This window comes from Zonotrichia leucophrys, chromosome 2, assembly GCF_028769735.1.
Source record: "Zonotrichia leucophrys gambelii isolate GWCS_2022_RI chromosome 2, RI_Zleu_2.0, whole genome shotgun sequence".
Lineage (NCBI taxonomy): Eukaryota > Metazoa > Chordata > Aves > Passeriformes > Passerellidae > Zonotrichia > Zonotrichia leucophrys.
In genome coordinates this window covers 146,595,279-146,609,095 of record NC_088171.1, presented here as the reverse complement: position 1 = coordinate 146,609,095, position 13,817 = coordinate 146,595,279, and the positions used below count along the sequence as shown (strand labels likewise).

Below are 13,817 nucleotides of genomic sequence, written 5' to 3'. Positions count from 1 at the left end.
TGAAGTTTGCTCTACCAGTTCACAAAGTACAACCCTGAAAGTTTTTGGTGCTGCTTGCTCAGAGATTCTGACAAACCCTCAGTGGTCATGTGATGCGATATAAAGAGATTTTTCTTCTACATTTTAGTATATAGAGGTTTTTCCTGCAGTTATATATTAGAAGAAATGGAAAAAAATTGAACTGGAGCCTTCTCTCTGAAGAGTGAAAAGCTGAATTCTAAGTAACAAGTTTGCATTTTAAGTTGCAAAAAAAAAAAACCAAAAGCAAAACCAAAACCAAAAATTCAAAACCAAAACCAATTAAATAACAAAAAAAAACCAACAAAAGCCTACTCTGATGATTTTGGAATCAAAAGTCTTCAATTAACTTATTTATTCATCAACATTTGCTATTTTGAGTCCCCTGAAATTCTTCTATTATTCCAAAAGAATTAATTATATTGTATTTTTGCTTACACTTAACAAATTTTGTTCCCCTTTGTTATGCACAGTACACTTGTTTGTTAATGGTTTCCATGAACTGATCAGTAGCTTTAACCATTAAATCTTTCCTGGTCCTTTTTTTTTCTTTTTTAACTTTGTCCAAAGACGTAAATCACATCAGTGTCCAGAGTTTTTAGTAGTACTCTGGAATAACAATTCCTCATGGTGGACAGAATCACCAGATAGTCAAGGCTGGAAATGAACTCTAAAGGCCATCTGTTCCACTGCCTTTCTCAAAGAAAGGCCAGCTGAAATCAGGCTGCTCAGCACCTCATCCGTTCGGTTTTTTAACTGACCAAGGTGAGATTTCACAGCTTCTCTGGGCCCTCTGCTCACCAGGCAGGTGTTTCAGCCATCTCTGTGGGGTTTTGCTGATCTCCTGCACTTTGCAATGTCTTTCTTGCAAAGGGGAGTTCGGTGCTGGACACAGATGTGGGCTGAGAAGAGAAAAACCAGACCAGCCCTTCTGCAGTCTGATCCCTTTCAATTTGCATCTTCAATAGAAACAGGTGAAGGCACCCAGAGCCCGCCAGGCTCAGCTTTCACCCTGACTGCTCAGGAGCTGTGCCTGCATTTGCTGTGACAAGTGATCCTCAGATTCCTGGCGGCAGAAGTTGTCAGCTCTCCAGTATTGCAGCTTTTTATGTCTTGGGGCTATCAGGCTGTCAATGCCATGGGCTGCTGGCCTAACAGGGTTGTCAGCAGATGTCCCCACTGAATCCCTCCCCATCCTTGTGACTTCCTAACACATTTTACTTTGGCTTCAGGATGCTTAACAGAGATGCAGAACACTTCCCTAAATAACAAGGGTAACAATGACAGCAACAACAGCAGCAGAAGGAGAAAAGACTCCTGCAATCAGTCAGGGAGGAAATTAGGACACTGAGGTTGGGAACTGGGGGTAAGGGGGAGTGCTGCAACTGACAGGAAAGCAGATTGAGTTTGAAAAGATTTTTTAAGTCTGTATACAAGAGGACTCAAGAAGATCCCACCTGAGGCTGTCTGAGAGCTCACCTTCTGAGATGGCTTCATTGTCAGCATGAGACAATGCTTTTTGAAAACCAAGACAGCACATGCCCAGGAAATCCACAGTTACACAGCCAGGTGAAATCAGGCTTAGAGAAAAACAACCACATATTTCTTAGACTATCCAAAAGAGTTGCTTCAACTTAGATGTAAGCCAGCACAATGTAGGAACAAAAAATAAAAAGAGTAAAACTGACCTGCAGCAGAACTGCAGCAGACTGATTGGTTAACTATAAGCCAAATTTCAGTTTCTCCAGGAGACACATCTGTAATCTTTATGTGCCACAGGTGGAAGTATGAGGATTTCTGAAAAACATTATTTGGGGATTATTTTAAGCTTTTTCTTTCCAAGTTGTAGTAGCTTGGCCCCTGCCTCGACAAGGAATAAAAAATGGTGCTTTCAGAGGCTTTTGTTTCCCCACTGAGATTTGATTTGCCTCTAACAGCATGCTGTGAATAAAGTCAGCTAGCAACCTGGTCATCTGGAAACAGGACATCAGAATTATTTTTTCTACTCTGCTAGTGACTTTGCACTAGACCCTGAATAAATTATTGTATCCCTCTGTTTGTGGATTTCCCATTCCTGCAGGTTTCCAAGGTCAGGCTGAATGAGGCTCTGAACAACCCATTCTAGAGGAAGGTGTCACTGCTCATGGAAGGGGGTTGGAACACAATGATCTGTTAGGTCCTTTCCAACTCCAACCATTTTGTGGTTCTACAATTTCATTCTTCTTATCTTCTTTCATTTTCTATTTTGCTGTGTGAGTAACAGAGTGGTGGTAGCTCCAAGAATTTACAGCAGGTCTGGCTTTGATCTGAGATCCAGATTACTGCAGCATAGCTAGACCAGAGCATCTATGTTTGCTCTAGGTCTTGCATCACCCTGTTCTTATATGCTTCAGTGTTCCTCATGATGGAGGGGTTTCAGACTACACACAAGCACTGAATTTTTCTTTTTTACCCAATACACCCACATCATCTAAAAGAGTCTTTTCCTGGGAGTGAAAGGAAAAATTCTCCACTAGCTGAAAATGGTTCGTAGTTTTTCACTGCTGATTTATGCACAAGGTGCCTGGTCAGTGCTCAGTAGGCTTTTTGGCATTTTGGTAGATGAAATTGGAATCATCTGATCCCTGTCTGTGTTTTTAATTCCCAATCTGTCTCTTTGGCTACATCTTGATTAATGAAATAAACAGGACCAGAACAGCACAGGACTGGAGCCCCAGTGTTGTTTGAAATATAAATTTCTATTTTCCTGCATTCTCCATTTTTCCCATATTCTCCATTTTCACAGAAAATGGTCAGGCTGGTCCAGGGAGCAGTGTGAACCAAGAAGCAATTTGGTTGTGTTTTGGAGAAGGGAATTCAGCCCCACATACACAATCTGCAGTGTGCCAACTCTCTCTCTCTCTCTCTCTCTGTGCCAGTGTGCCAGCCAGTATTTTAGCAGAGACAACAAACTTCCATATTTCACCTGGCTTGAATTCTGAATTGCATCCTTAAAGCATTCTAGGAATACTGCTGCCTAATTTTGACAGCCATAGAATATTTGCCCTTTTCCAATCTGATGAGAAAAGGCCTCCTTGGAACTCAAATTTGGGAGTAAAAAACCCTTCCAGAAATGATCTGCAATTCCTAATAACAAGGGACAAATGAGTAGTGCACCTTCCATAGAAATTTTGCTCTCAGTTCCTCTAAGCAGGTCTGAAAAAATCCCTTGGTCTCCCTATGAGATCTCTCCTGTCAGGAAATGGAGGCTGTAACAGAAAGAACCTTAAGGAAAACTTGATGCAAAAGCAAAATACAATTATTGCTGAACAGCTTTTAGATTTTACATCAAAATCTTGTGTTTTCATAAGACAAGGAGGTGAGAGACAGGATCACCACACAGCTTAACACAGAAAATATTTGCACTGGCTTTACACCTGTGCTTCTCCACTCAGTTCTGCTGATCTACTTACAGAAACAAGAAAGAAGATTCTGGCCTAGAGAATCAAACATCAAAAACAAAACCAGGGGGAAAATTTGCATTTTGTTTTTCATTTTCCCAACTTTGTTCTTAATAAAACTTTGTAATATAAAAGCACAATAAATACAGATAGCACATTAGAAATGCTTCTCCATATCAGGAAATTATGTTCTTAAAGCAATTTTGGATTCCCACCTGTCTTTACAATGGAGCACTAAATAACTTGTTTGTGCTGAATCTATTGTACAAACTATTAAAAAGCCAATAAGTCCAAATTACATACTAAAATATGAAGTGAGTTTAGGAATTAAGAACAGATAAGAGGAAAAAAAAATATGTTTTTCTCTGAAACAATCTTAAAGCCTTTACTGACATTCATTTTTTTTCTCTACTGATTTTATTGAGAGAATTTTGATAGGTTCTCTTTTTTTGCCAGGTTTCAATATTTCATGGCAGTTGTCAATCTGATGTTGACATAATGATGTGACCCCCAATACTTAAAAGCCAACTTTATTTTGGAAGCAATAGCTGCCAACACTTTAAATAGACATGCACTCCTGATATATTACACTTTTCTTGTGTGGGAGCAAAATATGATGTGAGGTGAGCCACCAAAATCTTAGCCTTGTTTTCCCTTGAATAAAATTCCGAAGGGAGCAAATAGCTTTTTCTCACTTTCCTTTGTGTTTATGCATTTTTCCTGTGGTACCATAGTATTACAGGCAGCAGATGTTACAGCACAGCTGGAAAGGGTTCCAGTGAGGGCACACAGGGAGTTTTGGGGTGGTGCACAGCAGCAGGGCCTCTGGCCAGACAAGGGAGAAGCCCTATGTGCAGTGCAGTCTACCAGCTCCTGTTCCTAATGGTCTCCTGTCCTCATGGAACACAAGGAAAGGCTGCGACTGGACAGGGAACCAAAACAAAGATGTTCAAAACAATCCTTCATGTTCCAAAAGCAAGAGGAAACAGTATCAAAATGTTTTTATTGGATACTAAGAAATTTTCTTCACTGAAAGGGTTGTCAAGCATTGGAAGAGGCTGCCCATAGCAGTGGTGGAGTCTCCATCCCTGGGGATGTCTAAAAGATGTGAAGATGTGTCACTGAGGGACATGGTTTAGTGGTGGGCTTGGCAGTGCTGTGCTGATGGTTGGGTTTTAGGGGGCTTTTCCAACCAAATGATTCTGTTATTCCAAATGATTCTAAGGCATGGGATCTTAAGGACTGACCCAGTTCTAATACTTCTCTTTATCAGAGAGGAATCCTTTGAGGAAAGGAAACTTCTGAGGAAGTAACAAAGACATCCCTGAATATCCCTGGACTATGCTATGTCAGAGGAGAAGTCCCCAAGTACTGAGCAAAATTTTGAACATTGTTCCAATTATAAACATCTGCTGCATCAGCTTCAACAGCAGCTTTAGCTTTAGAAAGACACAAAGGTACATATTCCCGGGGCAGCAGTTAGGACCATTTTATGGGGTCTCACTTATACTGACACTTCAGCTCTGTCTCGCTCATTGCAATTATGTCAGCAGATAAACTACTCCAATTTGACTCAAAATCTAGCTAAGTACAGCAATTAAAAGCATCATCTTGATATCTAATTGTTCCCTTATATATGTGGGACATAAAGACCACATTTTTTCACATTCTTCCACTAGCCCAATCTGCACATGGGTGCCTAAAGAGCTGCTAACAAGTAACTTATGCTACCTTTGCAGAGGCCTTGGCATACCCCTCTCATACTTTTTAAGGTGCTTTAGCACATCAGCTTCACCACAACAAGATTTGCAACTTTGAAAACAAGAATATCTGGAGAAAACATTTAGGCCTTTTGTCTTTTAAGGAAGTAAAAAGCTCTTCCCAGAAAGCCATTATTTTCTTGTTCCTACTGAATGCAACATTAGGGAGCTGTCTGAATACTAGTTATAGTGTTATTCATAATAACTGGTTTCCATTTAAGACCCTAACACAGCTGACCTGATAAAAAACAGCTATTACTGCACATCAGTTCCACGTCTATGGCAATGCCTTCTATTTGGGTGTCAGAGCTTCTCCTCCTGATTAACACATCGTACTTCAGGTCACTTTTATAAAATAGGGAAAATGCAGTTATGCCCATTTTGTGCACAGGAGGTGAGCACAGAAACCCTGCAATGACTTACATGCAAAGTATGTGCCCCAGACCTGCATCACACTTCAGAATCTAAATTGCAACACTACTGTAATTTCCTTCCCTACTCCATTAAATGAAATTTGCCTAAACTAATGCACCAGCAGATGCTCTGTGTACAAGGGTAGTGCTGCATCAAAGGTTTCCCCTCTGCCAGCCACAGACTATGAAAGGGCAAGGAGTCACCTGAACTAACTTGAGTGATGTGTGCTGTAGATGTGCACTGTGATCATGACAGTGCCATTTCACATCTCCTAGAGTCTCACAATCTGGCTTTTAGCATCTGGTCTTGAAGACCGCCAGTCTGTGAAGTACTGTCTCACTTCAGACTTGCTTGTTCAGACACCTCAAGCCATCTCACGTGGCACTAGAAATCTGTTTGTAGGCAAACAAATTGAGATCCAGCTCGGATCCAGCCAGCCCCAGTGCCTTTAGTTGGTGCAGAGTCACACAAGGAAACAATGCCTCTCTTTCACACCTGGCTAGTCCTGTCCCTTTTAAAGCCATGTTCATTGCCCACTCTCTGCATGGTCAGCAATTTCCTACTCCAGTAATCTTCTAATGTTCCTCCTTGCATTGCTATAAAGGTAATCCCCAATGAGGTGAAAAACCTCATTTCTATGATTTTATGAGATGCCATTTGGAGGAGGTCAGGAGAAGGAGTCCTCATGTTTATTATTAGTAACTGTCAATTTAAGATTTTAGCTGTTTTACCTCCTTTAGCCTCTCTTGCCTTAAGTTTAAGGCAGTGGCTCTGGGATGTGTTCAGCTGTATGAATTATAACCTGACTTGGAGCAGGAGGTTTAAGTACACAAAGTGAGTCACTAGATTGATGGCTCGTTTGATCAGCTGTGCAGTCAGGGCCCTTGCTGTGCTGCAAACCTGACTGCACAGCCAATACTGCAGCATCCCTGGCTGGCAGGAGGATTCAGGGTCAGTAGCTGCACTATAATAAAAACTGCATCACCGTGAGCTGGTGTCTTGTATCTTGCCTATCTCTTCCCCTCAGCTGCATTTCTTTTTTCATATAAGAAGTCCAGGTAAGGGGGCTTCCTTCTTGTCCTCCACTCTTCCGCTCAAGCCAATCTGTCCCCTGCCAGCTGCAAAAATTCCTGTGGCCTCTTGTCTCCAACTGGCTGACCAAGAACAAGATCTCTGCTTCACTGCTCCATTTTCACAGGAGTGGATTTAACCTCCAAGAATGTCCCTGAGCTTGAACATAATGGACAGTGAAAATATCACCAATGAGAGCTGGTCTACTTCTATTGATTTGTTTTGTTTTTGATGAAAGAAAACTGTCTGAAAAAGTTATGTCCTTTCTGTTTTCCAAACGGTAAAACTTACTGTTCAAAAAAAAAAAAAATAAAGACACTGAAGACACTGAATCACAGGGACAGCTCAGCTATCAAGAAACCATAGTGCCTCAAGGGAAAGTGAATACAGGTGAGGACACCAACCTGAGGAAGAGTGAAAAGCTCTGGACTATCTTTTTGAGATTCACCACAGCAGCTTAGATGGACATAATTCAGTGTCAAGCCTGAAAGGAGGTTGTGGTGATATGGGTGTCAGTCTCTTTTCCCAGGTAACAAGTGACAGGATGAGAGGAAATGGCTGCAAGTTTTCCCAGGCTTTTTCCCCCACAAGTTTTAGCTTAGATATTAGGAAAAAAAGAAAATCATGGAAAGAGGACTGGTACAAGCTGTCCTGGATGCAATGGAGTCTCCACCCCTGGATGTGGAGGTCTGGCCTGTGAGGATGTGATGTAGTGATGAACATGGTGGTGGTGCCAGGTTGATGATTAGGCTCAATGATCTTAGAGGTTTTTTCCAACCTTAATGATTCTGTGCTTCCATGAAATATCTCTGAACTGCAATAGTTTGGGTGTTTGCTAGAATGAAATATTTGGATGTGAGGTGGATGGACTTGAAAAGCAAAGTTTCATTTCTACTCTACCAAGTTCACTCCAAAGGTTCTTTGGCCTCCAAGACCCCTGAGCCCACCACCAATTTTGTGGGAAGGCACACTGACCTCTGCAGAAGAAGATGTGGGTAGGAAGCATTTAAACCAACTGAACACCTTCAAGTCCATGGGATCACAGGACATACAAATTAGAGTGTTGCAAGTTGGGTGATGCCATTGCCAAGACCCTTGTCATTGTTTCTGAGAGGCCCAGGGGAGTGGTGGAACCACTGTACACATGGTACCTGGGGACAAGGTTCACTGATGGACTTGGCAGTGATGGGTTAATGGTTGGACTCCATGAACTTGAACAATTTGGAGTGATGGTGTTTGTGTCTGCTATGAGTGATGGAGAGCTGCTTCCCTGGACACTGCTGAACTTGGGAAGTGGTGAATGAATTCCTTGTTCTGCTCTGCTTGTGTGCATGGCTTTTGCTTTACTTATTAATGTGTCCTTATCTAAACCCACGACTTTTCTCACTTTTCTGTTTCTCTTTCCCATCCCACAGGGAGCAGGGGAGGCCTGGAGTGAGTGGTTGTGTGCTACATAGTTGCCTACTGGGGTTAAACCACAAGCGTATTATATAAAACACATAATTATATTATATTAATATGGTTATTTTTGTACAACTGGCAGTGTATTTGTTATGAATGCCTCACATGTACTGTGTTCTATGTATGTTGCATGAAGTGCACAGCAGTTCATGTGCAGACACACAGCAAAGGCTTTTTATAGATATCTACAAATGTGTTTATGGAGTTGGCTATTACATAAAACCACCAGCAACAGCTTCTTTGGGAACCCAGTTCTGTCACTGCATGTTAGGGAATATCTAAAAACTGCATGGAGCTCCTCAGGAGACACCAGCCTTGTGCTGCCTCCTTCCTGTTCTCTGAGTAGATTCAGACAAGAGGCAGGGGCTCAGAGAGGGCTCTGCTGGGGATGAGGAAATTTGAAGAGGCAGGAGAGTTCAGATGTCACCAGTCTTGAATGTCACCTAAAAACAAGTCATGGGAATGAGATTTCAGAGGCAGACACCTCAGTCTCACTTACTCCTTGTGCTAGTTGGCTGCATCTGTGCCCAGATCAAGCCCCCAGGCCGGGAAGAAGACAGATTCATTTATAAATCTTCCATACCTATACTGTTCCTAGGACCAGCCCCATGATTTCTTTCCAGGCTGCATATTTCCAGACACTCAAATATTACTTTACAGCCATGTTTTGAGTCAATTCTCAGTCAGCAGCTTCTTGTGCAGCTTGGTGATGTCATTGGATGAAATATCTCTCTCCACAAATAAAGTACTATTGGTTTGTACCAAATCTCTTCATATTCACTGGAATCTGTCCCACTTGCTAATGCAGAACAGAGAAGTCTGAGTAACAGGAAAACACTCTTAATATCACAGATCTCTTCTGCATGGGGCAATTTGTCAGAAACTGTTGTGAAGGTTGTGATCCACATTCACTCCTGCAAGATCACAGCAAGGGAGGGTACCAGAGAGTAATTTCTGGAATAAGGAGAAGGTAAAGGGTGAAAAGAGCAGGATAAGCAATTCTCAGAAGCTCTTTGGAAAAATATAAACAATCTGGTAAGGGGGAGGAGGTGTGGGAGTTGAGCAGAAGAAAATTAAAAGGATAATTAGAAGAGGAAAAAAAATGCATTGCTGAGAACATTTTAGCTGGTGAAGCCAGGGATTTCAGATGAAATCACAGCAGACAGATGGTAAAAAGGGGGAAAAAACCACCAGCCAACAGCACACCCTATAATCAGTTCCTTACCATGAATATTAGGGAGATTTAGTTAGGGATAGGAAATAAGGAACTGGCAGCCTTAACACAAAATTATTTGGTTTTGTATCTCTGCAACAGAGCAAGAGGGATCAGAGCAACTAGAAACAAAAGCCAGAGCCCCGGTTTGTTGTGGGGTGTGAGCTGGAGCACTTAAATAACCCTCACCATCCACCTATACTGATATTTTAGCCACAAGTTTCACATTTCCGTGTGATTGTAGTTGGGATTCTCTTTTTTCCTTGGACATAAATATCTCTGGGCACCTGAAAATTTAATTGATGAAAAAATGAGTAAATAGAGAAGTCTTTATCACATATCAATAATCAATGCATCCCAAAGAAAAAAAAAAAAAGTGGAATTCAAGAAAAAAAATATAACCAACTCAAACACGTCAATCCCCCATACTCTGATACCATCAAATAACAGGAGCTATAATAAGCAAAACAGGAAATTATCTCCCCAGTGACTAAGAAAGCACAGATTTTCCCAAAGCAACAGGGTGAAGGACAGAGTTTTGAAAGCTGCTCTGACTGCAATGCACCCTCATGGCACAGGGCAGAGGCCAAGAAAGCAAAATTGCTTTGGCTCAGCACCATGAATGCTGTCTTGCTTTGGATGCAAAAATGACCCACACAAACCTGCTTGGAGATCCCTTTACAGTATTCTCCAGAGCCCTGGATCAATGTCTCAGCCATTTGGGGACAGGTGGGGTGTCCCTATGACATACCTTTGGCAGAAATGCTTCCCTTTGGGTTGTTTCTCTTTTTTTTAGTAGCTAAACTGAGATGCTCTACACAGCACCAACTTTCTTGAGGGATATGCTTACAGAGGTGGCTTGTTACTCCTGCCCAGTCTAAAGCTGGGCTCAACCTATTCCCAAGATGACAAGAACCCTCATGCAGACATGGAGAGGCCCTAAAAATATGAAACATTTCATTAGGAAAAACCATTTCCCACTGAAATTACTAGCAGAACTCCCATTGATTCAATTAAGGGAAGAACCACAGTTCTTATAGCCCCCAAACCTGCTTAAAGATGAGGACATCTGACTCATGGGGATAGTAACCAGAGGCAAGCTATTCACACACTTTATTTTTCATGGAATCATAACTCTGGATAGCACAGATGAGACCAAATTGATTCTAAATAGAGAAGCATTTTCATGTAAGGCCAAAGCTTTCACATAATTTTGCTGATTTCAATAATAATTTAAATTTGCACTCTCACATTAATTTGGGATGTTTTTAACTGAGATATTACTGAAAGTTAAAGGAAATTAAATGGGAATGAAATTAAAAAGTGCACAACCTTTGTGATTCCTCTAGTGGAGTGTCTCTAATGGAGATGATTTGATTTTGAAGTGTTTCAATTTGCATGTGATCAGTTCATGCCTGCTTGGAAACAGGCTATAGTTTGTGTGGTTTGTTTTCTTTTGTTTCTGCTGAGGTACCAAAAACTGTATAAAACAAAGAAGAAGGATTTTCACAAGCACATGTGTCACAGGCAGGTGGGAGATCAGGAGGGAGTTTTCCATCCCAGCCATGGATATCCCACATTTCCCCTCACTCCATGTGGTGCTGCCCATGAATCTCTGGACACAATCCTGGTTACAAAGACCACCAGCTCCAGGAGAGAGCTGCAGCCCCCCAGCCCTGGCCAGGGGGCAAACAGAGACCTGGCAGGCTCGCCCAAGACCATCTTTGCAGACAAACTCCATGTTGTTCATAGGTTTCCCAGAAACCCTCCGAAGCAGTTTTCCAGCCTTCCCACTCCCTCTAGGACAGCAATTCCATCATGTATTGGGCTGCATTAAACATCAGCAGCTGTGGGACGTTTCACATAACATCTTTGACATGTTTCCTCCAAGCATCTTCCTCTCCCAGCTGTTGGATGTTCCAAGACCCTTTTTGCATGGCCCAAAGGCCTGAATCAGTTTCAGGCTTGGAGGACCTGAAACTGAAAGAAATGTCAGATGATGGTGGGTAACACTGCTTCACTGGAAGGACAAACCTCCTTTCAGAAGAATTTCTAAAGAATAAATGTCTCCATTTCACCCTGGCACCAGGCCTGGCTTTGCAACAGCCATTTCCATATTTCAGTTGTTTCTTCTCAGAGGCTGTGATTCCTTGATAGATCGGAACTTGCATCACTTCATCTCCCACTTAACTAATTTGATGAGGAAAATGGAACTGCCGTGGTGGCAATTTAAGCGTATTAAAGGAAAAAGTTAATCCAAAATTTTGATTCGCCAAATTTAAAGTCCATTTCCATTACATTTAATAACTTCAGCCTCTCTTACTTCATCTGTACTTATCTTTAAGTCTGCATGGCTGGGTGGCATTAGAAATAAGAAGATTATTCATAGTAGGGTGCTCTGCCTATGAACTTTTTCTTAGCTTTCAGTAGAGATAAAGAATATTTGCTCAACTGTATATCATTTCAAAATCACATGAGTGGTCGGCTCTTCTGTTCTTATAAAATCATATCTCACACCATCAGCCACAGACCTTTCAAAAAATACCAAAAAGGCTATAATTAATTCAAAGAGAGTAATCATTAAAGTATGAGCATAGTCAGAGACATGCTTTTTCATTTCCCTCCAAGCACACATGAATTATGAGATCCAAGTCACAGCTCTTGTAAGGGAGTAGATTTGTGGAGAGGAGGGAACTTGCTGCATGAATTCTCACCTTTCCTCTGCAAATCCATGCACAAAGCTTTTGGGTCTGAATCATGATGTGCTTCACCCCGCCGTGGAAGAGAAGGAGAGGAAGGGAGCCTGAGGGGAAAGCTCTGTAAGGACTGGCACTGGCAGGACTGGCAGGGAGCAGGCTGGGAGGCTTCCTTGGGCTGGCAGCAGGTGCTTCAGCTCTGCAGGATTTAAGGAGTGACTGGGGAGGGGAGGGGAAAGTGAGAGTAAAAACTTCCACACAATCCTGCAGCATCTGGTGCTTCCTGGCCTGTGGAGTCAAGGAGGGAGAGCAGAGCCTTCGGAGCCGGCGTGGGAGCAGGTGGGGGAAGGTGCTGCTGTTATTTGCAGCAGACGTTCCTTAGCAACAACCTGGAGCAGATGGAAGGCCGGGTACCACTGAGCAGAGCCTCCAGCAGCAGCCCCTCAGCATCTTCAGCCTCTCCCTTGCAGGGGGGGATGAGGCAGCACAACCAATTCTACCCGAGAGCTTTTCTCCCGACAAAAGGAAGGGGCATGGAGATCACTTTGACTCACACCAGTTTGAAGCCTAAAGATATGTGAGAAAATTTCATTAAACAAGTTTGATAAATACCAACAATATTGTTGTAATTTTATAACAGTTGTTACATATACACATACATATATACATGCAAACATATCCTGATCCTATAACTGAGTAACTTGGATTTCCAGGAATGCTGAGAAATCTCAGTGTTAAATATATAGAACATAAACGTGGTCACAAAAATGTGATCTAAAATGCAGGGGGAGATGAGGCAGCACAGCAAATTCTGAGAGCTTTTCTCCAGACAAAAGGAAGGGGCACAGAGATCACTTTGACTCACGCCAGTTTGAAGCTTAAAGATATGTGAGCAAATTTTATTAAAGAAGTTTGATAAATACCAACAGTATTGTTGTACTTATAGAGCAGTTGTTACATATACACATACATATATACAAATAAATATATCCTGGTACTATAACTGAGTAATTTGGATTTCCAGGAATGCTGAGAAATCTCAGTGTTAAATTTATAGAACATAAATGTGATTAAAAATGTCTTTAGGTTATACTAACCACACTTGATTACAAAAAAAAAAAAAAAAGATAGCAGGTCTCTAATCTGTATCTGAAGTAAAAGGGAGATATCAGGTCCTAATCTGTCCAAAGTAAAACAGAAAGTGATAATCCACAATTAAAAAGGTTATTTGAAAATGGACAGTTCACAGATGCAGAGGATTTCAGACAAAGTCTGCATTGACAGATGGATACATTACCAAATTAAAGAAAACGGGAACCTTCTGTGGGATAACTAGTTAATCTTGTACATGGAGAATGTGGAGAACCATCAAAGTTGAACATAGCTAACAGCAGAGGTGGGGCCTCCTGCAGAGTCTCCATAAAGCTACAAAAAATACCACCAACTTCTGCAGGCATCCCTCTTTTTCTTCAAAATCAGGTGTGAAGAATTGAGCACTCTGATATAGTCCATTATGATATTGCACATGTAAATATTGTCCTATCATTAAAGGAAAAGGAATTCTGCTGTTTGTATTTGATCTGTCTACATGCCCTTAGGTTTGGCTGCAATCTGCATGCAAAAGCAAGGAGGAACAAAAGAACAAAAAACATAAAATTTCATGATCAATAAAGAGCCACATTGTCTCTAGGGAGAAAGACAAAACTTCTTTTTTCAGAGTTTCTACATAACTGTTTGTATTGGT

General features: G+C 41.6%; 1 long non-coding RNA gene across 1 annotated transcript; it reads right to left on the bottom strand.

Annotated features, from left to right (window-relative positions):
- Nucleotides 1-9,367: 9,367 nt before the first annotated feature.
- Nucleotides 9,368-12,380, bottom strand: LOC135443412 (uncharacterized). Its single transcript, XR_010439016.1, has 4 exons — nt 12,092-12,380; nt 10,710-11,908; nt 10,129-10,316; nt 9,368-9,664 (listed from the first exon to the last, which is right to left on the bottom strand). It is a non-coding gene; the product is annotated as an uncharacterized LOC135443412 (long non-coding RNA).
- Between the last annotated feature and the right edge of the window lie 1,437 nt (nt 12,381-13,817).